The sequence below is a fragment of the Mustela nivalis genome, assembly GCF_964662115.1.
Source record: "Mustela nivalis genome assembly, chromosome: 10".
Lineage (NCBI taxonomy): Eukaryota > Metazoa > Chordata > Mammalia > Carnivora > Mustelidae > Mustela > Mustela nivalis.
The window spans coordinates 95,723,832-95,749,792 of record NC_139029.1 but is presented as its reverse complement, the minus strand read 5'-3'; the positions used below and the strand labels follow the sequence as shown (position 1 = coordinate 95,749,792).

Below are 25,961 nucleotides of genomic sequence, written 5' to 3'. Positions count from 1 at the left end.
CGCCGGAGGGAGGTGCTCCTATGACGCCACACAGAGGGCGTGTGCTATGTAAATAAGAAAGCGCAGGGGCTGATGATGATTTCGACCCCTGCCGCCTAAATACAATGGGATCTCCGGAGCTACGGGAAGCAGTGCGGGCGGTTGACGGAGGTTCATTGTGCTGCAAGCGGGAAAGGTGTCGGGGGGCTCAAGAGTGGTGGGGAGAGAAGTGGTCGTGTGTGAAGAGTGCAAGGCGTGTGCAGCTGGTGTGGGGCGGAGGGGTGGGAAGTCATACTTACCTGGCAGGGGAGATACTATGATCACGAAGGTGGTTTTCCCAGGGCGAGGCTTATCCATTGCACTCCGGATGTGCTGACCCCTGCGATTTCCCCAAATGTGGGAAACTCGACTGCATAATTTGTGGTAGTGGGGGACTGCGTTCGCGCTTTCCCCTGGCTTTTTTTCTTGTTGAAAGTCAGGCATTATGGTTAAAGTTTGGTGTAAGTGTTAACGTCGTAGTGTTTTTCATTTTACTATTTGTGGTATTTAGGTGGAGTTGGAGTCAGCTACGCACGTGTGTCTGCCTAGTAAAGGTGGAAAAAAAAGGAAAACTCTTACTTTTCAGAATTTGTGGTCTTAGCTAGGAAGGGTGGCTGTCCCCTGTAGCATAGTTTTTCGCTAGCGGCATGGATTTTCCTAGGTCCTTTTTCAAAAAAACGGCCTTAATTTCCTGTCGAGCAATGCTATTTTTTTTAAGTTAAGAGAATTTTGAACCCAGTGGTTCTGAGCCTCTCTTCTGGAGTCGTGCTATCTTCGGTTCAATTTCCTGCTTTCAGATCCCGCTCCCTCAAGTGTCCAGAGTAACTGCACAGATTACCTACCCTCTCCTCTCCCTATTTCGGTGTTCTATTTTATAGGAAGGGAGGACTATGGTATGAGATGGGCCTGTCGAAGGAGTCAGTGAGTAGCACATTTACATTTGTAGATTGGGCCTGGGACCCAAGCACTTTTGGGGTGCAACACTGCAGAGACACTGGACGTGATGAAAACGGATTTTATTAAAGTTACACCAGGGATCATTGTTCAGTGGCTGTGGACACCCCCCACCCAGGCCCCCCAGGGACAGTGAAGTAACGCATTCTGTGGTCAGAATGACTGTAATCTTCTGGGCTGGAAGCATCTCAGAGTTAATGCTCGGGAAAAGCGGAATAAGGATTTAAGGCCTTGCTTCAAAAAACAGGCCAGTGTACTTCCGGTTGAGGTCTCCGAACCATCAAAACCAGAGCACCCTCCAGCAAAACCTGCCTGACAAGTGGTGCAACGACAGGTCGCGCGGCGAGACGCCCTCGGGGTCACAGCATTTAGTGGTCACAGCCGCCGGGCTTTACTCGAGGCCCGAGGGGCGGTGGGGGATGAGAGGCCGCAGTGGCCCGGAGCCCCCGCTCTGGCTGCAGTGTCCGTGGCGCCGGGTGGGGGTGGGGATGAGAGCCGGGGCCGCTCTGAGATGCGAGTTTCTGGGTTCCGGGTTCCTGAGGAGGCTGCGGAGCGCGGAGGACGCGGCTGCGAGGGGTCCAGGCGTGGGGTCGGGGGGCGACGTGCCCGGAGTTTCCCTCCGCGGGATTGGGGGCGGAGTGAGGAGCGGGTGAGGAGCGGGAAGGCACTTGTCCGCCTTGAAGAGAAAAAAAACACCACCCTGTCCCCTTTAAGGGAAAGGTCCCACCGAGATTTGAACTCGGATCGCTGGACTCAGAGTCCAGAGTGCTCACCATTACACCATGGAACCCCTACAGAGGTGGTGTGCTGTCCCTCGCCAGAGGTGTCTAAATACTGATCCAGCATCCACAAGCCGGTCGGCAATCCCAAGTCTGTTCTCTGTACTGGCAGGACTAGACTAGACTACAGTTGGCCCGCGTCGCTGCTCATCCACCTTGCTTTCTCTCTGTCCGCCTCCTTTGATTGACTTCTGTCATGTCTCTTCCACCTCAGAAAATAAGGAAAATCCACTCTGGGCCTAGGGTTAGGGAAGAGTTCATAAACCACAGATTCTACCCCAGTTTTATCCAGTTTTCTGTCCAGAGGTGAAATTTCTGTTAAGAGTACAGTGACTACTTTTCCTTGCCTTCACACTTTTCCCATTGCCCAGAGAAAAGGCAAGACTTGGGACTTCCTGGGTCCCTTGGTCACAAAGCACCCCTCACCCTCCAAAGCCACCAACTGACTCCTACATGCAATAGGTAAAGGTGTGTCAGCAGTGGAGTGGGACTGGGAGGCAGGGGGATTCCCCCCCCCCCCCACATTTCTGGGTTTTGTTGTTGCTGTTGTAAGCTTTTCTTCTGTTTCTGTTTCTGTATTTGTTAGGCCTACAATACAAAGTAATCAGCCGTGTTTAACATTAACATCAAACACTCTGACAAACCAAACTTGGCTTGTATTGACTCAAAATCAACATCATACCATTAAAGCCACAAGGCAGGGCTCTGACTCTTAAGACTGTTTTCAGAGTGTTTGGCCAAGTCCTCTCCATTCCAGTTTCTCAATATATCATAACCTGGAAACTGCACGCTTAAAAAACAAAACAAAATAAAATGACAAACATAATATCCATGTACCCAAGAGCACCCAGGACTGGGCCACAGGGTATGTGTACCCAAGGTGTCTTAGAGTGTGCACATGACTTAGGTACACAAAATACCACCACACTAAATATGCACATAGTGGATGTAAATCCATATTACATTCAAAATAGCCATCTGTGTACTTAATTTCCCCTTTACCTCCTCATTTTATCCCAAAGCCAATCCTTCCCTTACTCAGTACACAGAAGAGAAAAAAAAAATTGACATTGAAAGAAAAAAGCCGCTGCCTGAAAAACAATGAAAGATGCCCAGTGCTCTGGAAGAGGTATTTTGTTCCTCGAGACTGGATGAGGCTTGAATGGAGGCAGAAGGCAAAGGGTCTACTTTGTTACGAAGAAGAAGATGTTCTCCTCAAAGTTTGAGGAGAAGATGAAAGTGCCTTCTGGAAAACGAAAAAGTTAAGCCGTAACATCACCAAGTATTCCTCCAGGAAAGCTTGAAGTGAGTCAGGCTTTATGACTGCAAGGAACAGAAATGGACTGTGACTGATTTCAAAAGGAAAGAAGTCTGTTGAAAGGATGTTAAGAGATCACAGAAAGGCCGGCAAAGCCAGAGAACCAGGCTCTGAGGAGGAGCGGGGAAGAGAGAGCAATGAGTGGAGAGAGTGTCCTTGTGGTGGTGGTGGGGGAGCGGGGGCTGTCCTGAACAGAAGGGCCCCAGAAATGTAAGTCCTCCCCATCCTCGCTCTGTTTCTCCTCCCATTCTGCTGCTGCACCTCTCATCTCTCCCCAACTTCCTCAGCTTTCTCCTCAGCCCCTTTCCCCAGCCCGGTTCACCCCTTTATTGAGGCTGACCTATACTTGGAAGCAAGGGTTGGCAGGGTTTCTCACTCTAACATCAATGATAGGTGACTTTTCTTACAAATGAGAGAAGTGACTGGGTTTTGTGCCTGCGGTAGCTGATCCTGGTCTCTGTGCCCACACCACTGAGGCACCCCAGAGTCCTTGCTGTGCCCTGTTCTAGTTGGAGTTGGGGGTTATATTAGGTCAGATCCCTTGGCAGAAGCCTGAGGAAAAAGAGCTGATGGAGTTCCTGGGTGGCTCACTTGGTTAAGCAATCTGCCTTTGACTCAGGTCATGATCCCAAGAGTCCTGGGTTCGAGCCCCACGTTGGGGGCCCTCCTCAGCAGAGAGTCTGCTTCTCCTCTGTCCCTTTCCCCGTTTCTTTCTCAAGTAAATAAATAAAATCTTGGAAAAGAAAAAAATCCTGAAAGACAGGCAAAACCCCACCTTATACACAGGAGCCTCTGGGATTGTAAACTGTCACGATAGCTTTGGCTTGTAAGAAATGGTTAAAATTGCAGTCATTTTCTCCTTCACACTTTATGGCTGCCATCTTTCCTTTTCACTCTCTGACAGACAGGAAATGGTTCATGTGTACCTCCGTCCCTGGAGAGCTTTACTGGGCTTTTGGACTTCAGTCTACCCAGTGGTCTTGCAATCTCAGCTCTCTGTTGAGCTCAAAAGAATGATTCGGTAGATCATCCAGCTTTCTCTTGTCCGAGTGGAAACTCCTTCCTCTTACAGCTTCCTGTCTCTTAAGCACATGTGGAATTGCACTTCGATTTTATGAAATCTGTATCTTTTCATGTGTGTCTGGACAAACTTCCCTTTGGTACTGTTTTAATTCCTTTAACAGAAGACAACTTCTCATGAGGCCTTTAGGTGGCGCAGATGAGCACCTTGAGGAGCTAGGCAAATTAACACCAAATGCCTGTGCATTTGGTGCTGAACAGAAACCTCGGGATAGGCCTGTGGGAACTTGTAACCACCATCCGCAGCTATAGGTGAATTTTTATAGTGGCCCTCTTAACTCCTTAGTCACCATACTTAATCTCTGTACTAGTTGGAGATGGGTGTTTATAATTAGGTCAGATTTTTCAGAGGCAGTTAAGAATTGTTGCGATTCCAGTTTGTGGTCAGATCAGGGCTAGCAGAATGAAGAGGAGATTCTGGATATAGAAAAAAAGACAAAGAGACAGAATATTACATCTCCTTATCATCCTTACATGTGACATAATGTTACACCACAGCTTTATAACCCTTAGAATGGTGCTCTCAGTGGTAAATGAAATACTTGTTTCTCCAAGCATGTGAGGAGCAAGTTGGAAAAACTGGCTCAGTTGCTTAAATGATTGTGTATTCAGATTGAATCTGAGGGTTCCTAAAGTGCAGACTTCGATCTGTAAGGTGATGAGAGGATACAGTCATGAAACTTTTTATCTTTCCCCCCTTCCATAATTACCCCCCCCCCCATTTTGCCTGTTTCTGTGGTCCTTGCCTGGGGCTTCAATATACGTATAATTAAGGAAGGCACTATCAGTGCAAAAGACACGATATGCCGACCGTGTAATTGGACAGTGCTTATTCCAAAACATACTTTGACTTCCAGTTACATAGCCGGAGTCAGTGAATGCATCCTGATTACATGCATCCTGCTTGGGCTTCAATAACGAGGTACTGCAGGTTGGGTGGCTTAAACAACAGACATAATCTCACCATTTCGGAGGCCAGAAGACTAGAGTTAGCTTCTGATGAGACTTCTTCCCGGCATTTGGAGAATGCTGCCTTCTCACTCTGTCCCTGAATGGCCTTTTCTCTGTGAACAGGAGAGAGCTTTGGTGCCTCCTCCTCCTCTTGTATGAACACCAGTTCTGTGAGATCAGGGCCCCATCTTATTAACCTCATTTAACGATTATTACTTCCTTAAAGGCCTTACCTCCAAACACAGTCACATGGAGCGTTAGGATTCAACATAAGAATTCGGGGTGAGGGTAGGGAGCACAGTTCAGTCTCTAACACCAAACAACAGGGACAGTCCTGTGATTCTTTACCTGTCAAATCCTGTGACACTTGCCTGGTGACGGGGCTAAGTTAACGTTAGCAAGGCTGTTGATCCTGCTGGTTCTAGGATTAGAAAAGCACACCTGAGCTGGAAAGCATGGCCATACAGGAGAAAGTGTAGGTCCAACAAGAGAGCAAAAGGCTGTAGGGACGGGAAGCAAAGGTTTTGCTAGGGTCACTAGAGGTCCTAGTGAATGATATCACTCCTTTTTCTACTGTTGGAGGCCTGAACCCATGCATCCCAGCTGTGGGAGAAACAGCACCACGTCTTGGACACCAACGCAGAGCATATATGCGGCCTCCTGGAGAATCTCGCTCAGCCCTTCGAGGTGTTGCAACCCAGGTGGCAGTTGGCACTGTAACTAAGTCTTCAGGAGGCCGTCCCACTGGTTTCTCCCGCTAGCTGCTTCCGGATGGTGGGGATCATGGTCAGACTCATGAATTCCACAAGCGTGGGCTCCTGCACTTGGTATTCTGTGAAGTGACTTCCCTGAGCAGAAGGAGTTTATAGTCTGCTTTGGCGGTCATAACGAGATACCATAGCTTAAACAACAACAATTATTTCAGAGTTCTGGAGGTGAGAAGTCCAATATCATGGTGCTAGCTTTTTTTTGGGGTGAAGACTCTTTTCCTGAGCTGCCTTTTCTCTGTGTCCTCATATGGCCTTTCCTCTGTGCTTAGGTGTACGTGTGTGGGCGTGTGTGCATGCCCACACACACACACACACCCTGCTTATCGCCCTCGACCCACAAGGACAACAAGAAGCCCCAGTTCAGATGTATCTTCTCTCTCTCTATTTCCGCAAGTCTACACACTTATATACGTTTACATGACCAATCAGCGAGCAGGGTACAGGAGGGAGCGAATCAGGCTCTACTCCTAAAGGAACAACTTCGCTAGCAACCAATGCTGTTTACTTCCTCTTTGGGCGTTCCGCTTAGTCTCACGAGGCACTCCTAACCTGGCAACTAGCCAGGCGCCATCTTTTAATGGTGGAGGCCGCCTTGGCCAGGGGCCTGCCTCCGACATCTCCCCCTTTTTTCTATTATGGCGGGGATCGTGCCTGTCTTAGGTTGTCAGTGGCGGGGAATATCCTTACCTATCATCAGACGGCAGATATCAATGATCTACATCCTGTCTTAGGTTGGTATATTTCCCCCACCAATCTTACCCGTCGTTGACTACCGATCCAGCATGCTTAGCCACACTTGGGGGGATGTTCCAGCCTCGATGGCTAACAAGGCCTGCACCATGGCTTGCTGTTGCCTAGGTTGCTGTAGCCTCCAAATTTGCAGTTTCCTTACTAGTAGAATCAAGCCCACTACGAGGATTGTCATCAGACCAGTTTCACTAGCCCATTGTTTCGTAAAGGTTAACACATCTTGCAATGTTTTGATTATCTCTGGGAGGGTTGCAAGCTCAACTCTAGTGTTATTTATCCTTGTTATGCCTAGTAGCAGGTGCTGAGTGTAGTTTCGGAATTCTGCGGACTAATTCCCCCGCAAGTATTGGGAGAGCTGTCGGGAGACATACTGTAAGTCACTCATATTAGTATAGGCTATGGGAGTTACACAAATTGCCGGGAAGGGTGCTATACATCCCAGTCCCAATAGGGCCCCCAATATGTCCACTTGTTCTTGAACCAAATCCACTCTCTGGTTGACTATTAGGATTCCTGCTTGCAGATGTGCATTGATCAGAGTCTGTGTTTGAAGGGCAGCCGCCGTTCCTTCTGCAAGGGTGTTCACAGCTTCCGCAGTGGGTATCGTTGCAGCAAGCGAGACTGCTGCTGCCATGGCAGCTGCTGTAGATATAGCCAATGCTGTCACAATGGCGGCTGTGATACCAAAATCTCTCTTCTTTCTGGATAGCACCACCGGTAACTTGTCCTCTGGAATGGAAACTGGGATAGGAACATGGGTAGGGATATGCATAATCACAGCCAGCTTGAAGGCCGTGACATTCCAGCACTGGGGAAGATAGCAGTTCTTAGTGCAATTCAACGTATCATTCAGCTCGCTAGCATTTGTTACGAGGAAAAGGAACAGTGGCGAGATGCATATGGGAGTGGGCCGATAAGTAATATTACTGGGACAAGACACATTAACTGTTGCCTCAAAGGTACTAGAGTCATTTTGTTTATAAGAACAGTTGAGGAATTTGCCACCATTTAACATGGACACTGCTGAGATATCAGTACATGCTCCTAGCAAGTTACAGACCTGCCATGCATCAAAGGGAGAGGAGGGATTGCCTTGCTTAGGATTTTGAAAGGAATAATTGTACCCTTTAAAGGTATTATTTTTATTAGTAGGAGAGTGTGGAGTGAATGTAAAGCTATGCATTTCATTGATGTAAACTGAGCGCAAGGTACTCTGACATCCAGACCATTCAGGTGGCCATACCCTGTTATTGGTGCACCTGGGCAACTTAAAAGGTTGATATGGCCCCGAGGCATTAATAGGTTTCACAGGGGCCAAACCCTGGATCACAGGTGGTCCCATTGAGGTATGTTTAGCAAGCCTTCATCTAGGAACCATGGAGCCGCCTTTTCCACTTATGCAAAAAGGCCTGAGCAGCTTTTGCTTTTAGTGGAGTTCCATTGGCTTTCAGCAGGTCTTTTAAAGACCCTTCCAACTGCACTTTAGATACTTCAGATCCCATTATGAACACACAGACAACAGACACGGACGTTAAAGACACTAACTAGCACACTAACTTTTTACACGCAAATACTTCAGTCGACCTTTACTCCCTGCTTTACCGCGGAATTCCCACTTTTGAACGTGGCTAATGTCCCCGCTTACCTGCGGACATTTACTCCCCGCTTTCCTGTGGATTACCTTTATTCAGTTCCCGGGTTTCGGCACCATTTATCGCCCTCAACCCGCAAGGACAACAAGAAGCCCCAGTTTAGATGTATCTTCTCTCTCTCTATTTCTGCAAGTCTACACACTTATATACATTTACATGACCAATCAGCGAGCAGGGTACAGGAGGGAGCGAATCAGGCTCTACACCTAAAGGAACAACTTCGCTAGCAACCAATGCTGTTTACTTCCTCTTTGGGCTTCCGCTTAGTCTCACGAGGCACTCCTAACCTGGCAACTAGCCAGGCGCCATCTTTTAATGGTGGAGGCCGCCCTGACCAGAGGCCTGCCTCCGACACCTGCTAGCTCGGATGCCTCTTCCACTTCTTAGAAGGACACCAGTCCCATTGGATTAAGGGCCCCACTGGACCTCATAACCTGAGTTACCTCCTTAAAGGCCCTGTCTCCAAGCAGGCACATTGGGAGTCAGGCACACACCTCTGAGTTTGGTGGCCGGGGAGGCAAAATCCAGTTTGTAACCAGAAATAATGCTGTGTGGCATGCTGTAGGGGTGGATAAGGCATTCTGCAAGTGCATGGACAGGTGTTTTGGTAGAAGCGTTGTGGGCAGGGAAGGCAAACCTGTGCTCAGAGTGTTCCAGTAAGAAGAAAGACTGTGCCATCTATGATGGAAGTGGCCCGATGTCACGGATCTGCCGTTAGGGAGTTGTCCGTATTTGACCAGGGAATGGTGCTGTCTTGGTGACTGGTCTGTGCTCCTGGCGGACTGGGCACTCAGCAGTAGCTGTAGACAGGCCAGCCTTGGTGAGTAGAGGTCCATGTTGCTGAACCTGCCCATAACCTCCATCCTTGTCACCATAACCGCTTTGCTCAGGAGCCCATTGGGTGATGCCAGAGTGGGTGACTAGAGAAAGAAGCAGACTGGTATCCACAGAACAGGTCCTCTTACCCACACGATTATTCACATCTTCGTGTCTGTGCTCATTCTGAGAAGTCTATCCACGTACTTCTTCCCCGGGCTCCCTTGTCACCAATCAACATGATCAACATGTCCCGTCTGAATAAGATGAAACGCCAGGTATACTACTCAGAGTTCCACTCACTGGAAGGGTTGCCCTTCACCACTGTCCTTCAGGGCTGTCCCAGAAAGAGCTGTCATCCTAAGGCTGTCCCCCTTTGGGCAGTGCCTGCATATCAGGCAGAACCATATGCAAATGGGGCTCCAGTCTTCTCTTTCTATGTGAATTGTAGGGAATGCCCCATAAGGCTTCTCACGGTGCAGGCCGTGAGAGGGGTCGTGTAGCAAGAATGGGGACCAGGGGCATTTGTGCCCCTTCTTCATGTAACTTCCTTGTACCTTCAGGGCCTGCTTAGGCCCTATTTCGTATGTACCATTTCTATTTGATGATGGAGTGAGCCAGTCTCCTTTGTTAGTTTGACCAAAATGTTCAAATATCATGTACATAGTCCCCCAAATCCCTGCCTTTTCTAGGTGCTTGAGCAGGAGTATCCAGTGATACTTTGCATATCTCTATTGCCACGTTATACCATGGACTAGCAGTACTGTTTTTGCTACTGGAAATAGAGTTTTTAGTGTCTTTCAATCGAATCAGATCAGAGAGCCAATTCCAGAAACCCCGGGCCCATTAAAAGACATTCTGAAGATTCTGTTCCTCTAGAGCAGCTCCTGGTACCAAAATGGCTTATGGGACTGTGGAGGCTTCATGAGTCCCATGTGATGAGAGAGCTCGGCCGGCTGGAGACTCAGAGAAGGGCTAGATAGAGCTGGTGTCTAACGGCAGTCTGCTGGCTGAGCTCCTCCTCACTTGTTCTGGGGAAGCCTTCAACCTACTGGAGGAGACCTGGCAGCAGTATAGGGAGTATTCTGCTTTAGTTAAAATCCACTGATTGAAACGTTATTCTCATCCAAAAAACTCCCTTCACAGAAAACATCCAGAATAACGTTTGACCACATACTTGGACACCATGGTCCAGTCAGGTTGACACATAAGATTAACCATCACAGCATATAATACTTAAAGTGCACAAAATCAAAGACACAGAGCACATCTTGAGAGAAGCCTGAAGAAAAAAACATCCTGGTTATAGAATAACAAGGATTAAGTATTACATCAGAATTCTCTGCAGAAACCATACAATCAAGAAGAAAGAGTACAGTGAAATATTTAAAGTGCTGTAAGAAAATCCCCACCAAAAAAAAAAAAAAAGAAAGAAAGAAAATCCCCACCAACTAAACAAAATGAGAATAAATGAAAATAAAATCTTACTAACTGAGCTAACAGATGACAATTTGTTCAAAATGATAATATAGCAAAACTATATTAGATAATTATATTGGGCGCTAGGGTGGCTCCGCTGGTTGAGTGGCTGTCTTCAGCTCAGGCCATGATATCAGAGTCCTGGGATCAAGCCCTACCTACATCTGGCTCCCTGCTCAGGAGGGAGTCTGCTGCTCCCTCTGGCCCCCATCCTGCTCAGGCTCGAGTGCTCGCTCTCTTCTCTCATAAAATCTTTTGAAAAGAATGTGTGTGTGTGTGTCTTAGATGATTATAGCTTGTGGAGAAATTAAGTGGGCAAACAGCAACATTCCAAAGGGCAGTGGAGGGAATTGGAAATGCTCTGTTACAAGGACCTGCCTGCCCTGTCTGTGAAGGGTTGCAGTGTTATTTGCAAGTTGACCCAGATTGCTTGGAAATGTATATTGCAAACTACAGGGCAGTCACTAAAACATTTTAAAAAGAAACAGAATTGATATTCTAAGAGATGAGAAAAGAGAATCATGTAAAATGCTCACTGAAGACCATAGAAGGCTGAAAAAGAATGGAAGAGAAAAGGAACAATGAACAAAAGCAGTGAATAGAAACCGTTGCAGATATGGAAGATACTAGTTCAACTATGTCCAGTAATCACTTTAAATGGTCTAAATACATCAACTAAAAAACAGACTATCAGAGTGGTAAACAGGACCCAACTCTATGTTGCCTGTAAGAAGCTTAGTTTAGGATGCCTGGGTGGCTCAGTGAGTTAAAGTCTGCCTTGGGCTCAGGTTAGGAACGTAGGGTCCTGGGATAGAGTCCCACATCAGACTCTGTTTCTTCCTCTACCCCTGCCCCCCTGCTCCTGATCTCTGTCTCTCACGTTCTCTGTCTCAAAACATTTTAAAAAGCAACTTACAAACACAGGTAAATTAAGAGAGACAGCGAAAGTATACCATACTGATACTAATTAAAAGAAAACTGGAGTGGTTATATTGATTTCAGACAGAATATACTTAAGAGCAAGAAAAACTACAAGGAATAAAAAGTGGCGTTACATAATAAAGGGGTCAGTTATCCAGAGGGTATAATAATACTCGATGAATAAGTGCCTAAGAACAGAATACATGAGGCAAAAACTGATAGAAACTGTAAGGAGAAATAAACAGATTCAGTAGTGATTGGAGTTAAAGATTTCCAACTAGAAATACAATGCACGATGGAACAAAACTGGAAATCAGTAACAGCTGGAAAACCCCAATTTGGAGATTATACAACACACTTTGAATACTACATGGGAAATTCTTGAGAAATTATTTTGAGCTAAATGAAAATGAAAATACTGCTTATAAAAATGTCTGGGCGGCGCCTGGGTGGGTTAAAGCCTCTGCCTTCTGCTCAGGTCACAATCTCAGGGTCCTGGGATTGAGCCCCGAGTCAGGCTCTCTGCTGGGCGGGGAGCCTGCTTCCCCCCCCCTCTCTGCCTGCTGCTGTGCCTGCTTGTGTGTGCTCTCGCTCGCTCATGCGCTCTCTCTCTGTCAAATAAAATCTTAAAAAAAAAATGTGTGGGATGAGAGCACCTGGGTAGCTCAGTTACATGTCTGCCTCCAGCTCAGGTCATGATCCTGAGGTCCTTGGATGGAGCTTCTCTCTCAAGCCCCTTTGCCACTCCTCCCCACAGGTGTACACTGGCTTGCTTGCTCTCCCCCTCTCTCAAAACCTTTTTAAAAAACGTGTGGGATGTAGCAAGAGTAGTTCGTTCGTGGAAGTGTGTGTGTTAGCAAAGAAGATCTAAAATCAATAATCTAAGATTTCACTTCGGGAAATTCAAAAAACAAAGTAAGATGAGAAGAAAATAAAAACGAGCAGAAAGCAATAAAAATTAGAAACAAAATTAATAGAGAAAAATCAGTGAAATCAAAAGCTAGTTTGTTTGAAATGATGAATAAAATTGATGAACCTCTAGCCAAACTAAACGAGAAATAGAGAAGATAGAAATTAGTAATACCAGAAATGGAAGACCCTTAGTACGATCGCGCAGACATTAAATTACCGTAAAGGACTATAAGGAACAACTGCTCCCAGATTTGATAACTTAGATGAAATGAACCAGATCCTTGAAAGACACAATTTACGCAGACTCTCACAAGGAGGAATAAGGCCTAATTGCCTCAATAAGCTTCTGAAAACAAACCAGACCTAGTTTCACTGCTGAATTCTACCAAACATTTAAGGAAACAATACCAGTTCTCTACAATATCTTTCAGAAAATAGAAGACAGAACTTTCCCTGACTAGTTCTAGGAGGCAAACTTGACCCTAATACCTGTTTAAAAACCGAATTCAGAGGCATCTGGGTGGCTCAGTCATGAAGTGTCTGCTTTTGGCTCAGGTCATGCTCCCAGGTCCCAGGGATGGAGCCCCACATCTGTCCGGATCTCTGCTCCATGGGGAGTCTGCGGCTCCCACTCCCCCTGCTTATGTTCCCTCTCTTTGCGGTCAAGTAAATGTTAAAATAAAAATAAAAAATTCAACCAAGTACATTTAAAAATCTAATTAGCTTTATTATTAAAAATTCACGGGGGCACCTAGGTGGCTCAGTGGGGTTAAGCCGCTGCCTTCAGCTCGGGTCATGATACCAGCGTCCTGGGATCAAGTCCCACATCAGGCTCATTGCTCAGCAGGGAGCCTGCTTCTCCCTCTGCCTCTAGCTTGCCACTCTGTGTGCCAGTGCTTGCGCTCTGTATCTCTCTCTCTCTCTCTCTAACAAATAAATAAAAATCTTAAAAACAAAACAACAACAACAAAAAACCCACTTCCTAGTATTGACCAGGAAAGTCCATGTTGACTGGTTCAAGATTACATTTCTGACGGGACAGTGTGAAACTTCAGTTAGCTTAGGTATTAAGTCCTCCTCCTCTACTGACTTGGCATTTTAATCTAAGTGAAGCCGTTCTGGGTCTGCAGTTTTCTTTTTAACAATGCCCCTTCTTTGGATCAAAGTCAATTTAACCGAGAGATGTAATTAAAAACAACAACAACTTAAGGCACTAGTGCCACTCTCGCTTACCACTTTGTAGTTCTCTGTAGCTTCCGTTGATTCTTTCTTTGACATTCACAGGTTCAATCAGATTGGGAGGTTGACCTCCAGAACACTTGCCAGAATCCAAAGTAAAAGCAAGGAAGTCAAAAACAGACATTTAGGGGCGCCTGTGTGGCTCAGTGGGTTAAAACTCTGCCTTCAGCTCAGGTCATGATCCCACCATGGAGCCCCGCATGGGGTTCTCCGCTCAGCGGGGAGGGAGCCTGCTTCTCCTTCTCTGTCTGCCTTTCTGTCTTCTTGTGATCTCTCTCTCTCTGTGTCAAATAAATAGATGAAATCCTTAAAAAACAAGCAAACAAGCAAAAAACCCCCAGACATTTAGTTCAGGAAAAGAGGGATGAGTTCAGGAGGTCCAAGCTTGAGTTGTAACCAAACTAACCTGACTTCCCTCCTTGGTGAGTGACAGGTAGAGACTTCACCAAGTGGAGTTGCCGCACAAAGGAAACTTTGCTGCAAATAAGGACATCATGGGGAAGGGGAGGGGGAATAAATTCTAAAGCTGCGGCTCCCCAGGTAGGGGTCAGCAGGTTCTTTTTACCTAGGGTTAGGATGAATTCTCAGAAAAAGGGGATGTGGTCATAGCCTGTAAAGGCAGACAGAATGTTGCATCGCACTTAGAAAACAGGCCTCTAAGGTGCGTCTAATGTTATGTTAATGAGGCTGGTGCTCCTCCTATCGCCGAGAACAACACTTTGAAGAAGCAGCCGGTAGTTGGCCAAGGGGGAGAGGGGCTCTGGGCGTGCTGGGTGGGGTCTAGGGCTCCTTATCTCTGGTAAGGAATATAGGGTCTTGTTTACTTTTGGAAAAGGTACTGGGAGTTTTACCATTGATTTATTGTCTCTGATAGGGTTAGGCTAATTCCTAGCCTGGTAGAGACTGTTAGCTTTTGCACTCTCTTGAATTCCCTTAAAATTCTTAACTAAAGGTTTTGCCTTGCTTGGTAATTCGGACACCTCCTGGGAAGTTCCCGGAGAAGTGTGCTCAGGCGAGTAACGAGGTAGGGCACCAGAGATCATGGAAAACAATCAGGCCAAAAATGACTTACCCTGAGTCCCGAAAGCTACGTCTAGGCTTTGACTGAGGACCCTTAACACTTTCTGCTTTCAGAATAACGTGTGTTCCAGAAAAGGACTAGAAGAAAAAAAAAAAAAAATTGAAAACTTTCCCATATCGAAGGCTTAGAAAGGGAAATGAATGAGATGTTCCGTACATGAACCTGAACTTTCAAGAATGGACTAGATTTCAGGGGCGCCTGGGTGGCTCAGGTCATGATCCCAGGGTCCTGGGATTGAATCCCGCATCGGGCTCTCTGCTCAGCAGGGAGCCTGCTTCCTCCTCTCTCTCCCCTGCCTGCCTACTTGGGATCTCCGTCAAATAAATAAAATCTTAAAAAAAAAAAAAAAAAAGAATGGACTAGATTTCGCCACCAGTTGTGATGCCTCGTGAATTTTAATAGATGTACACACAGTGCTGCAATCAGAAAGCTGACTGGATCTGAAAGGAACCCCTTTCCTTTGTTCTGTTTTACACACTGAAAGGCATTATTTGAAGAAAGGTACAGAGACAGGAACAGCCTGTCAGGTTCCCTACAGGCGAGCAGAGGTTCAGAACCCACTCCCGCCACCGCCGCGGATGGGGCTGGGAAGGAAAGACCAGACCAGGGGAGCCGGGGAAGGGTGGGTGGAAGGGAGGAGGTAGGCCGGAGGTCAGGGTTCTTGTGACGTCACGAGGAGGGCGTGTCTTATGTAAATATAGCAGCGCGGGGGCTGATGGTTCGACAGCTGCTGCCTAAATAACAATGGGATCTCCGGGGCTATGGGAAGCAGTGCGGGCGGTTGACGGAGGTTCATTGTGCTGCGTGCGTAGAAGGCGTTGGGGGGCTCAAGAATGGTGGGGAGCGAAGTGGTCGTGTGTGAAGAGTGCAAGGCGTTTGCAGCTGGTGTGGGGCGGAGGAATGGGAAGTCATACTTACCTGGCAGGGGAGATACCATGATCACGAAGGTGGTTTTCCCAGGGCGAGGCTTATCCATTGCACTCCGGATGTGCTGACCCCTGCGATTTCCCCAAATGTGGGAAACTCGACTGCATAATTTGTGGTAGTGGGGGACTGCGTTCGCGCTTTCCCCTGGTGATTCTTGTTTATAAGAGTAGAGTGCGTTTTTTTGTTTCTCAAACAATATAAGAGGGGTTTTTGCTTTAGTTTGTATGTGCTTTAGTTTTCTTGCATGTTTATACGTTTGTTTCAATGATGGCATTTTGTAGTATTTTTTTTCAGATTTACGGTGTCCTGTTTATACTGAGTAGTGGCTGTCTTTTGAGTTAGCGTTTCTTTTTAAAGAAGAGGCATTTATACAATTTTTATGTCATTGGGAATTTTGGCACGTTTTTCCAAAACTGTTTTAGTTGCGTTTTGGATAGTTTTGGTTGAGAGTTCTGTTGAGTTTTTAGTGTGGTTTTTATCTGCTGGTTTCTGTATTTGATTTCTTAAGATGCATTATCACAGGAACGTCCCAGGATTTAAGTAGTATATTTAAGTAGCATTAGCATAGGGTTCAACAAAGCTAGCTTTGCAGGGACAGAGTGGGACAGTGAACCCCATAAAAGAGGAAAGACGTAGAACTTGCCTCAACACTCCAAACTTTCAATCTTAACGTTAAGTAATATCTAGCTGGTAGTGTCAAGGAGTTAAACGTCCAGCAGTGCTAAGGAACAGAAGAAACCCCGAGAGATAGGGCAAGAGTTGTTAAAACAAGCCTGCCTACTGCCATATGCCCAGAAAATAAATCAGCTGATAAAGTGCACGTGTGAATTGTCTTTCTCCAGGTTCTAATAGAATATGGCAGCCACTTCCATTTCCACCTTCCAAATTGATACGTTAAGCTAATGCAGAACTGTGCACGAATAGGAATTCTGGAAAATGTGCTTCCGGTTTAGAATGAAAATGGACACAAATCCACCACAGTCCACCTCTTACAGACTTGGTGTCTGTGTGGTATTCCTCCTGCTCCTTTAAAAATCATTTTTAACGTTCAGTATTAAAGACAATAGGAAAATCATGCTTTCTTCAAATAGTGAAAACATGCCAGCCCCCCCCCTCCCCGCAAAGAATAAAATCCCTTGTCTTTGAATGATGTTCATTCCTCTTCCAGTTGAATCACCGTCATTCCCCCTACTTAGATTAAAAGTTGAGTACTATCAACACATCTTATATTTGTTAGCTGGTAGTGGGATGGAAAAGGAAAGAGGAAAATATTGGCTCATACATATGCAAAAATATTTGTATCAAAATAAGGAAGAAATACTCATATTTTATTACGAGTCCTCACTTCTGCAACTGCCACTGGTATTTATGACTGTCTTCGCTACTAATTACATATTTCTTTTGCCCTCAGCAAGCACCACACTTCTGTGTTAGCAGTTGTCTTTCTGGTGGAGTGATCTATAAATCCTCATTCCTAGAGTCTCTGGACCGTTCTCTGTGTTACCTGTAGTGGATTGTTAAAATTTCCATTGACTTTCAGTCAGAGAGCAATGAGAGTTCCAAAGGGTCTTCTGATGGCTTTTCTGCATTCCTCAAATACTCCTCCTAACCGCCATTGTGTAGTAGCAGCCCAAGTTGCCCTTGGGAACTAAGACTTGGGAACTAAGACTGCTGGATCAACAGATCAAAGTTACAGAGGTAGATGGGAAGCAAAATGTTCACTAGTATATCCCTAGGGGTAATAGTGAGAGGAGCCACTCCCATTTCTACCACTTGGTTCCCAAACTTTCCAGTAACAGCACCATATATTGGTTGCTAATTTAGAGTATATCAACCGTGTGAAATACTTGATTCTTTTTATGATTTTCATTTTTTTTGTGTCAGTTCCTTTAATTAGAACACAAAATGGGGGCAGCTGGGTGACGCAGTGGGTTAAGTGTGTGGCACAGGTAGTGATTTAAGGATTGTTAAATTGCCTGCATAGGGCCCGGCCCAGAGTCTGCTTGAGAATCTTTCTCCCCTCCCTCTACCCGTCTTGTTGGTTCTCTCTCTCTCTCAAAATGAATTAATAAATCTTAAAAAAACAAACCAGGACACTCAAAGACATTGTATATTCCTTTTGTTCCATGTATATTACTTATAAATAATTATATAAAATATACATATGTAATTTATACGTATATATGTATTTTGAAGTCTGCTAAAATTAATACCCTGGGAACTGGTTTCTCTTGACTGCTGTTTTTTTCTTAAGTATGAATTCAGTGGGCCTCATTTTGTTGTTTCTTTGTGTGTCTAGTACTTTTTATTGTTTATAGCACACTTTGAATGATACATTGTAGAGATTTCAGATTCTGATACCTTCCTCCAAACAGTATCAATATATGTTCCACTAACCAATTTGATGACTAATGCATGACCTGGAGTTTGTGTAGCACTGGATTTACGTTTTGTTTAGGTGGATCTTTGGAAAGTCCAAGGGGTTTCCTAAAGCGCTCTAACTTGGTGTGACTCAACCTGGAAACTCCGGCTCCTCCCTCTGTTAATCTTACCAGGGCTTGGTTTTAATATTTGTTAGGGAGGGTCAAGCTTGACACTAGGGTGTGGTCTTCACACCTAAAACAGAGCAGTTCTGGTGTATCACCTCTATACTCAGAGTGGTAGAGTTGTTAACAGAGCCTGAGTCCCAGTGTTGCCAGCACTGATCTCTAGGATCTGTTGTTTGCCACCTTGTAGCATCCGTCCTCTGGTAAGCCAGATTGGATAGTAGCTTTCTGCGCATGAGCTGCTTTACACTCAGCAAATGACTGGCAGGAGACCAAATGTGGACTTCTGAAAACTGGCATCTTTTCTCCTTTCCAATGCTCTGTGCTGAAGATTCCTGTTAACTTCACCTGCCCTGATTTTGATGTCTGCCTTCACAACTCAGTGTGAATACCGTATTCTCCTGGGATTCCAGATTGCTGTGCCAACCTCAACCCTCTCTCATGGAATCACAGCCTTGCACTACCTCTGTCCAGTGTCTGTAAACAGACCCTGCACGTATTTTGTCCATCTTTGTAGTTGTTTAAAGTGAGAAGACTAATCTCGTGGTATTACTATATTAGAGTTGTGGGTGGAAACCCTGAATTCTTCCCAGTGCCTTTAAGGTGAAGGTGCCTAAAATGACTGGCTCAGTTTATGGAACATGAGACTTTTGATCTCGAGTTTGTAGGTTCGAGCCCCAAGTTGGGTATAGAGATTACTTACAAATAAAATCTTAACATAAAAATAAAATGAAAGATTTTAGGGGTGCCTAGCTGGCTTACTCATTAGAACATGTGACTCGATCTTGAGATTGTGAGTTCAAGCCCCATGTTGGGTGTAGAGGTTAAAGAACGAAACTAAAGAAGTAAATAAAGTGCTTTCAGAAACTTTTTAAAAAGATAAGATGAAGGATTTTTACATATATTACTGGTTTCTATTTTTTAAATCCTTGTTTTATTTATTTATTTATTTGTTTGTTTGTTTATTTATTTATGAAGGTTTTAGTTACTTATTTGTCAGAGAGAGTGAGCGGCACACAGCAGGCGGCTGAGCAAGCCCTGGGATCATGACCTGAGCCAAAGGCAGATGCTTAACTGACTGAGCCACCCAGGGGTCCCTAGATTACTGATTCCTAAATAATTTGAATACTATCTTCCACATTTACAAATGACCTAGGTGAAGGGTTTTGTTTTTATTTTTAACAGATATCAAGTATGATCTGGACCTTCTGGACTCACTTTCAGCATGGTAACCCCACAGTATCACAAGGAGATCTGAACTGACTATGCTGTTCTCTGGGCATATTCCCATGCTTGAGCTTGAAGAGTGGCAACATACGCCATCCCAAAATATGACACTTTGACATAAGGATTGTTTTGAGCTAAGGGCACCTGGAAAACAGCAGGTGCAGGAAGAGCGTTCTGACACCTCTGACAGCAGGTGCAGGAAAAGCGCGCTCCCTTTTCCTTCCTGAAAGCAGGAGATGCATGTAAAAGATGCCCTCACTGCATCAGGAGGAAAGAAGCATTCTTGTCATGTGAGACAGGAAGTCAGGGCCCAGAGAAATCGGTACAGACCTTGTTAAAATAATTTATATCCTCCTTTAATCTTCCCATATGTCTTGCTTTTTCATAATTGCCTCCCTTTGTTCAACCCAGTATAAAAACATTTAGGCCTACCCACTACTTTTGATTTTCATTTTCCTATTGGACCTTCCATGTTGATGTAAAAATCAATGTGCTTTTCTCCTAGTAATCTGTCGTGTGTCAACTTAATTCTCAGGCCCATATGGAGTCCCTAAGACAGTAGAGGTAAAGTTTTGCCTTACCCACAGACTCTCCTAGGACTACAAAAGAGAGGATTAGCAAAAGGACAACTGTAAGGTTCCTGGTGCTGGTAGAACGAACTTCATGTAGGCCTAGTAGGCCTAGTAGAAAATGCCAGAATTCTCAGAATCAGACAGTGGAAGAGGGAGAGGCTGCTTTGAAAGACAAAGGTTGGAGGGGAGGCCCAGAAAGACAAGCGGTCTTTAGTGGGGACCAGTCCCTAGAATGTATCTCCTTTCTCCTCTTCCCCAGTTCCATAGCTCTTAGTTCTGAATCTTCTCCCCATTCTCTTCCCCAGCCTCACTCCTGGGTGCACCGGGTCTTTTCTCCCAAGCATGCAAATTTCAAACCTTTTTTCTACTGAAGACTCCTTTTGTGGTCTGCTGAAACCTGCACATGCTTCTTGGAATAAGGCTTTTAAAGATTTATTTATTTGGGGAGGGGGTTAGAAGGTGCACATGCTTCTTAGAATAAAGCTTTTAAAGATTTATTTATTGGGGGGGGGCAGAGGAGAAAGAATGTTAAGCAGGCTCCGGGCTGAGCCCAGAACTCCCCCCACAGGGCTCAGTCTCAACCACCCTCCCAGGCTTAACCAACTGAGCCACCCAAGCATCCCAGGAATAAGACTTCTTAATGCATAGAACAGAACATTTAAAATTACAGAGGAAATCAGTTACTTTCAAAACCAGTTGTCTTCGAGCCTTTTCCTATAGTTTGGTAGCTGCAGAGGGAATGAGGTAGCCTCCGAGCTGGGCAGCTGAGCTTATGCAACCAAACCTCCCATGCCGCAACTCAAGACGATCCTGCAGTTGGGGTGGTAAAGAATAAGAATCTTGGTTTGTGCCAGTCTCAGAGAAAGTGAAACTGGACATCTTTATTAATTTACTACCCAAACTGGGGTGGGGGAGGTGGAAGGGGGAAAGAAGTGGTTCTGGGAGCCGAGAACCAAGGGAAAGGGACGGTGCGCCCCCTCGTGGCTACCTCGGGGATCCACACGGCACTGGCCACGGAGGGTACCCAATCCGTACACAGCCAAATAAAATTCACTGGACGCTGGGCGATGCTCAGGACCCTAAAATTAGAGCGCTATGAACTGAGCTAGCAAGACGGGAGAAGTAGGTGCGCTTCTTTTTTCCCTAGCAGCTTGGAATCGTTGCTTAAATGTAATACCTGAGCCAAGACCTCAGCGTGTGGCTAATCTGGAAATAGGTTTGTAGAGAGTTTAATAGATTTCCTCCGGCCCACGGCTGATGGACACTAAATCACAGTCCAGGCCTAGGATCTTCCAACTTCTGAGTTCAAGGAGGGACCAGCGTAGCGGATGAAAAGTGCTGCGTGGAGATGGGGTTCAGGTGAGGGAGCAATGCCAGCCTTCGCCCCGGGCCTTTTAAAGAAGGGCCTCTCTCGGTGCTAGTTTCCGTCCAGATTGAACCCCAGACTTCCATGGAAAGGATCTCCAGGATAAAAGGATTTTCAGTCCATCCCAAGGGGTCCCACCGAGGCTTACCACAGATTCTCACCTCCTTAACCCTGTTACTGGAATTTTCCAATCGTCCACGAGGGGGCGCTTTCCCCCCACAAGTTCTTTAGGCTCAGGTGAAAGTTGACGTGACGCCAAGTGCATTTTTCTGTGCCCAAGCCCTGCGTGTTCTCCGCCTCTTCTTGAGGGGCTGTCGGGAAAGTAAATTGAGACTCAAAGGAACGCACATATTAATAAATAGAATATTGTTAGCTACGTTTATAAAGAAAAAAACGTGAGTGCATGCTTGGAAGTAGCCCTCAAATGGCTACAAAGCTACAAAGCTGTAGAGAACTTTCAGCTCTATTTATGTGGGATTAAAGCTACAGGGGTCATCGTCCGACTCAGTACAAGCATTCTTACTTTACTCCAGTAATAATAATAAATTCGCTCAGACACACCTTTAGAATTCTTCACCAGCCTCTCCGGTTGTCTTTGAGTGTGCACCTCTTGGAAGTACAGACTTCACCATTGTCCACATTCCTCTGCAGGGCTCAGGGGCGCGGAGGAGCGCACAGCCGGTTTCGGGCGGGGGGCGAGGGGCTGGGGCCGGGCCGATTCCCCCCAAGGGTGCGGTTTGCAGCCATGAACAGGGACTGTGGGCCCCCCAGCAGTTCCGATGCCCGCGTTTGGGAGGTCGCCAGGTCCAAAGGGTAATATCTCATGGCGCTGCCGTCTGTAAACCGGGCATTTAAAGGAGGAAAACTGTTTTTCAGAGTTGAGAGCATCAACCTCACACGGCAAATGGCGGGTGATCGAAATTAAGGAAAATCGGCCTTTTGTTCAGAGGCTGAGTGCTCGCGTCCTGTACCCCGCCCCTCACCAGGCTGCCCACGCCCCCCCGCTGCTTCTCTCGTCCAGTTTCCTGGGTTCAACCCTCGACACCCCGGCCCCGGACCGCCGAAGCCATACTAGGCTGCTGCGTGGCGGTTCAGGGTGGGGACTCAGGTCCATCCTAGGGCGCACGAGTCCAAAGTCGGAGTTTTCGACGCATTCTCGATCAGCTCTGGGAACCAAAGCTCGTCCGCTTCGGAGAAACCTTTGCTGTCTTCCCTCTCCCTAACCCCTCGTAGGACTCAAATGCCCACACTGCAGTTCTTGGCTCCCCTGGGCCCCCACGGCAGAATGGATCCGTCACCAACCATTTAGGGAGTGCCTACCAGGGCCCGGCCCGGCTCGGGGACACCCGCTGCATCGCGAGCCACGCCCGCCCGGCCCCGTTGAGTCTACCCTTGCAGCGAGCTGGGGCCTTGAGGTAGCGCCCAGACCACGCGCGTCAGCCTGATCCTGCGGGGACTCCCTGGGAGCGCCGGGAGGAAATCGGAGTTAAGAACCGGAAGGTGGATGACTTCAGCCCGAGAGGCTGCGGGCCACTTCCGGAGCCAGGAGGCGATGAGGCTGCGAGGAGCAGGCGGAGGGGCGGTGGGTCCGACTTTGGGCTCTTCGAGTCCCCGAGTGTCTGGCCCGGTGTCGATGTTCACACGTGCCCAGTGAGACGACCGGTGGCCTCAGTGTCTCCCGCCCTTCCGGTTTCCGGAGTGAGAGAATGAGATGTCCCCAGCCAGAGGTTGGAAAGCAATTTCTGAGATCAGGAAGTGAGTGGAGAAAGGAGGCCCTCCGTGTCTCTGTGGCGCAATCGGTTAGCGCGTTCGGCTGTTAACCGAAAGGTTGGTGGTTCGATCCCACCCAGGGACGGTCTCTTTTCCCAGCAGCTTGGAACCTTAGGTTACTTGCTAGTGAATTCATTTATCCTCCGAGTCTTCCGAACTTCTGCCCACTTTAAATCAGACCCCGAAATATCCTGCCCGAAGACCCAAGTTGCATCAAAGTGCCTAAAAGGAGGAATTTTTCAGCAAAGAAGTAAGCGTCTGGGCCTTTCTTTATCCCAGAGGCACTGCAGAGAGCCTCACTTCCCAAAACTGGGTTTTTACAACTGCACATCCTGGAAACTAGAAAATCCTAAGAATTGAGAACAACAAAACCTGTCTTCACTCGCGGTGAAGCCTCGAGTTATGGGTGCAATTGTGGTTCTTCCACCATGTGGCTTGAACAAATCACGAGTTTTCTGTGCCTCGATTTCTTTGTCTATAAGAGGGGGTGAATAAGAGTACTTCCTTCATGAATTAATTTAAATTTTTATGAGATGCGCATATAAACCATTTGACCACTTAATGTTAATTAAAACTTTTGAGTGGCATCTCGTCACCATTTCTGTTATTTACCTCATCTTCTTAAACAAATGGCTATCTTTCCATGGATGGGTTATTGTTTTGTGGTTTGCTTGTTTGTTTGTTTGTTGGTAATTTATTATTTATTGATTGATTTTTCGATGGATTAGTGTATAGACAAACATGCCTTAATTGTTGGACGTGACATTGATTCTAATGTTTACTGTTGCAAATGCTTGTTCAAAGAACATCCTTATACAAATATTCTTATCACTTATGCATGGATTTCCCTAAAAGATATTGCTGGAAGTGGACTTTCCTAATCAAAGTATTTGTCATTGCTAATTTTGCTAGTTCCTGTCTAATGGCCCTCCAAAGAAGTGGTACCTAGTCATACTGCCACATTCTAAGAGGGCACCCTTTTCTTGGCAACCCAAACTGACATTTACCAGCAGTACAAATCCATCACTTTTGCTTGGGGAATGTTATTCCTTGTTGGTCTCACACATTACTGTGACTTGTCCATGAGGAGCTGGTGCTCCCTCAGTCTCCTTTGTTCTCTTGATCCCCTGGGGATCCTGGGGAAGTAGTTCACAGGGTTAGATTCATAGGACGGTAGAAGTCCGGTTCCCAATGTGCCTGTGGCAGAGAACCCAGTCTTTTGCTGCTTGAAGAAGAGCCAAGAACTCACCTGTCAGAGTGGGACCTTCATGGGTGGTCCTGAGCCAAATAAAGTAAGGAGAGAATTTTAAAATTTTCCTCAAATTAAGACTTCAGATGTTGGATATTTTTAAATGTTTTCTTATGGCAGCAAGAGAGACTGCCTTCTCTGGACTTTCTTTGGGGAAACTTAGTAATGGTGTCCATTCTGCTGATCTTATGAAATTGCTCCCTTGGTGATAGTATGTGATACTTGTTAGAAAACCTTGTCTGGTGAGCTGAAGTGAGCAAGTAGCTAAAGGAAACTTCTCATAGAAAGCAGAAATAGGGGATACATTCTCAAACAGATTTCCAAAGTCTTAATTTTGATCTTTTCAGGGGTTTTGGGTGGTGTCCTAGCTCAGGCTGCTATAACGAAATACCACAAACAACAGACATTTACTTCTCAAAGTTCTGGAGGCTGAAAAGTAAAAAATCAAGGTGGTGGCACCACTCAGTTCTTGGTGAGATCCCTTTTCTGGCTTCAGATGACTACCTTCTCAGTGACCATCATATTTTTACAAGGTGACCTTTGTCTTTTCACAAAGTCCCATCATGGGGTGCCACTCTCATGACTCCATCTAAACCTATTTACCTCCTGAAGGTTTTACCTCCTAATACCAGCACACTGTGGGTAAGGGCTTCAACATTTGGGAGGGACAGAAACATTCAGTCCACAATAGGTACTAACATTAAGAGGCATTTCCTGAGTGTTTAAAATACCCTTTATATGAAATGACCAGATTGCAGACTTCAGGGCAGTCGTGTGCAGGTGGGAGCAGAACTTGTCCTATAGTTCTGTGATCTTTTCCTCCTAAAGGAATTGTGTGTATGTGTGTGAACAGAAAATCGAGGGATTATAGAAAGATACATGAAAAAAATTACTTTCTCTGCTCAAGCTTCCAGTTCCCAAAGACAAAATACTAATGTGATTGTTTTTGATAAACAACTTTATTTTTAATAAAACAATTATAGTTTTGGGGCGCCTGGGTGGCTCAGTGGGTTGGGCCTCTACCTTCCGCTCATGTCATGATCCCAGGGGCCTGGGATCGAGTCCCGCATGGGGCTCTCTGCTCAGCGGGGAGCCTGCTTCTCCTCATCTCTCTCTCTGTCTGTCTCTCTGCCTATTTGTGATCTCTCTCTCTCTGTCAAATAAATAAATAAAATCTTTAAAAAAAAAACAATTATAGTTTTCAGTAAAGCCAACAAGCATGGCTTTATTAGTTCCATAACAAAGTAACTACTCCCTTTATAAGTATAGATTAAAAACTTCCGGTGAACCAGGCTATCTTCACATGCTACAATTCAGACAAGCTTCTAGGCCTCTCAGCCACAGGGCTGGCCATTAACCCACAATAACTACTGGTCCCCTGACAGTGTGGGCAAACCACATTCTCTGGGAAATTCTTAAAGCATCATGATCTAGAAGTTCCACAGGATTTTCTTTCCTTTCTTTCTTCCCTGATCTGCTTGTATGCTCTGAGCTAGAAGCTCACAGATACTAATGCCCCCTCCTCCCCAAAACAAAAACAAAACCAAACAAATGCAGTTAAAAAAATCTCCTGCATTTCAAGGT

General features: G+C 46.0%; 2 long non-coding RNA genes across 3 annotated transcripts; one reads left to right on the top strand and one right to left on the bottom strand.

Annotated features, from left to right (window-relative positions):
- The first annotated feature begins 120 nt into the window (after window positions 1–120).
- On the top strand, window positions 121–19,855 carry LOC309841757. The gene is made up of 2 exons (XR_014299296.1): window positions 121–3,236; window positions 19,379–19,855. It is a non-coding gene; the product is annotated as an uncharacterized lncRNA (long non-coding RNA).
- On the bottom strand, window positions 13,640–23,982 carry LOC309841756. 2 transcript variants are annotated; one of them, XR_014299294.1, is made up of 4 exons: window positions 21,920–23,982; window positions 21,520–21,669; window positions 14,708–14,797; window positions 13,640–13,718 (listed from the first exon to the last, which is right to left on the bottom strand). It is a non-coding gene; the product is annotated as an uncharacterized lncRNA (long non-coding RNA). The 2 variants fall into 2 exon arrangements; XR_014299295.1 differs by lacking the exons at window positions 13,640–13,718; window positions 14,708–14,797 and adding an exon at window positions 20,468–20,802 and having other exon boundaries at window positions 21,920–23,799.
- Between the last annotated feature and the right edge of the window lie 1,979 nt (window positions 23,983–25,961).